This window comes from Salvelinus sp. IW2-2015, linkage group LG6.1 (assembly GCF_002910315.2).
Source record: "Salvelinus sp. IW2-2015 linkage group LG6.1, ASM291031v2, whole genome shotgun sequence".
Lineage (NCBI taxonomy): Eukaryota > Metazoa > Chordata > Actinopteri > Salmoniformes > Salmonidae > Salvelinus > Salvelinus sp. IW2-2015.
In genome coordinates, this window is record NC_036845.1 from 7,236,259 (window position 1) to 7,239,483 (window position 3,225).

General features: G+C 43.8%; 1 protein-coding gene across 1 annotated transcript in view; it reads left to right on the top strand.

Moving 5' to 3' along the window:
* Positions 1-717: 717 nt before the first annotated feature.
* Positions 718-3,225, top strand: part of ddr1 (discoidin domain receptor tyrosine kinase 1) — a 70,582-nt gene continuing 68,074 nt past the window's right edge. The window contains 1 exon segment of the mRNA XM_070443799.1: positions 718-1,092. The gene's annotated coding sequence lies outside the window, so the exon portion shown is untranslated.

The window sequence follows — 3,225 nt, forward strand, 5'->3', positions numbered from 1 at the left end:
CAAAGTACTGTGCTTTAGTGTAAAACCTTCAATCACACTAATTATAGCCCAGGGGTGTAATAGTATACAGTTAAAGTGGCAAACTCTGTAATAATGTTTACTTTTGGGGTAAATCCAGAGAAAGAACCCTAGATAGATGTAGGCTATTGGCAACAGCTATGATGAGTGGATGAAAGAAGTGATAACAGATGAAGGTGTGCATCCCAAATGGCACCCTTTTCCCTATAGTGRACTACTTTTGACCAGGGCCCATAGTCAAAAGTAGTACACTGTATAGGGAATTTGGTGTCATTTGGGAGGGAATTTGGTGTCATTTGGGAGGCAACCTAAGTGTTGTTTTTGATATCTCACATAAAGTAAGGATGTTGATGCTGAAACCAGGATACAGTTACCCAGACAGAAAGGTCGATTTTGTTAGGTGTAGATGCAAGGGATTAAAAAGGTAAAATACCTCTGTTTTTTTCCTCTGTATTATATTTCATATTCCCCAAATCTCTCAATTCCTTTAACAAATAAAAATCACTTTATACCGGGGCTTACTCATATTTACAGTGCTGTTGTCGGGCCATGGGTRCCACCCAGGGGGACTACTGATTGGCTGTTTYCTGGTAGAATATTCAACAAGCACCTGGCTAGCTGTTATGATTGGACACAGCCAGTGCCGTTATGTAAATGAGCACCTGGTGGCGTTTTCTGGCCTCTGGGTGAGTTGAGGTTTGAGCAGGGCTCTCGTGTGCGCAGCTGAAGCTAGGTTTCCGCGGTGAAGTAGACGAGTAGAGAGCGACGAACAAACGGAACGGAGATATGAACCGTTTTCTCGTCCAGTTCTCACTTTAATCTTGACAAATGTGAGCTAAACGACTTGACATTTTCATCTACGTTTTTGGACGTCACGTGTCGCCTATTTTGGAGTGCTTTGTTGTTTTCAGAGTTTAAGAAAGGTCGAACGCGCCGCGCAACAACTGCAGGTAGTGTTGGATTATTCCCGTGYCGGAATATTTTGGTGGACAGTCACAGTCCGACACATTGCGCACGGGATATTCAAAACATTTAGAAGTTGCGATTGGTGTCTCATATCTCCGTGACTTTTAGGTAAGTGGTAAAAACGACATCACGTTTATGCATTGATAAAGAGGTTACATATCTGTACGCACTGTCAATAAACGCAAAATGCTAAATCGCTTTACTCATGCCAGTTAAGGAGCTGCTGTGGGTGGGCTATCTTAGACGGTTACATGAGGTATTTATGTCCGTTTGTCTGTGCATGGGTGTTTGTGGGTTCATGTCAGTCTGTCTGCCTGCCTGCCTCMCTGTGTCGATTGGCGTCAAACAGTCTCGGTGTAAGGCGGGGAAGGCTGGTTTGGACTCCGGCCACGGCACTCTYGAAGCGCATAGTGAGGTGTAACGTTGCAACCACATTGCTTGTTTGCCTGGCCTGGTGATTTGACAAATTCTATCTTCCACGAGTCAACGAACTAACTACTTAGTTATTANTCAATAAACGCAAAATGCTAAATCGCTTTACTCATGCCAGTTAAGGAGCTGCTGTGGGTGGGCTATCTTAGACGGTTACATGAGGTATTTATGTCCGTTTGTCTGTGCATGGGTGTTTGTGGGTTCATGTCAGTCTGTCTGCCTGCCTGCCTCMCTGTGTCGATTGGCGTCAAACAGTCTCGGTGTAAGGCGGGGAAGGCTGGTTTGGACTCCGGCCACGGCACTCTYGAAGCGCATAGTGAGGTGTAACGTTGCAACCACATTGCTTGTTTGCCTGGCCTGGTGATTTGACAAATTCTATCTTCCACGAGTCAACGAACTAACTACTTAGTTATTACATTGCATCATTCACGTCTTCATTGGTGATATACAAAGTAGCTAGTTAWGGCTATTGTAATTAGGCTACATTGTATCCCTGCAGTATAAAAAAGTAGCCAAATGTGTAGATAGCATAGTTACAGTACATTGTATCTCTCTAAGGGACAACAGAACTGATAACCCATAWCATCGGCTTCTTATTAGACCACATAGGCCTAAATGCTCTTCACGTCATTCTATTCTATTATTTGATAGATTACCACTGTAATACRAGTGTATAAACAGTGTATTACCTAAAAAACGCACTATGTTGTTCAATCGTTTTTTGTTCTTAGTAGGCCACCTATATGAATTAGCAGGCCTGCATTAGGCCAAGGTCTATGCCACATTTGGGTTTTTCATGCATATCCTTATTTAGGCTACATTTTCCATTAGATCTCTTAGGTGCTTATCTGATTTACTGCCCACAATTGACCCCCCTAAATTGCAAATGGGCTTGAGTTGTTTCAAGTCATTCCCCCTGCCGCATTCCATACTAAATAACCTTTCAGTGACATGGTTCGCTTTGAATTATCCAGAGTGTGTAAACTATAGAGGTAATGGGCCGATTCTATTGATATGGGGCTCCTCAAACCCAGTTGGTGTGAAACACAATTCTACGGATGCAGAATACTAAAACTGTAAAAAGGCAAAGGGTCAACGGTCCTTGATGTAAGAAGAACGGGGTCAATAAAACGTTGAATGTTTACCATGATGACCTCATAGCGTCCAGGTGGCCATTGTCACACCGAGATGGAACATGGCGCGGTTACTGACCTTGRGACCTCGCGCGGCAAGCAGGTGACCCCAAACAAGGCAGAGCCGCTTGAATTTCGTCCCTGTGGGATATACCAGTGTAGCGAATGGGGGTTCTCCTCTGGGAAGCAATCAGTCACTGGAACAAACCCCCKAAACTAGTCTAAAGTACTGCCAGAGAAAARAAACATGTTTTTAGAGAATCCAGTCTCAACCTATGGAACACAATCGGACACCACCAAAAACTGAAGGGTTTTTAGAAGGAACACATGCGGAAGAAAGGGAAGGAAGAAGGAGAAACATGTCCATTATGTCTCAAGCATCATCACCCACAGTGTTAATGAATCCATCATGGAGAATGAATGGATCAATTATCCTCTGACAGAGACATGAGATGAATTACAGTGAGCGAGAATATGCTTTCTCGTAGAACCAAGTGTGTGTATGTGCGACGTGTGTGTGTGTTTTTGGGACACAGAGTAAACGATAGGGTTAGGGGGGTAATTGTGCAGAGAGAGCAGGGGTCTGGTTTCTCTTCCCTGGGATGAAAATGCTACCTTTAGGGGGTATATATGCCTTTTATTGTGTATAGATAGTTGTCCTGGCCAGGGGGCTGGT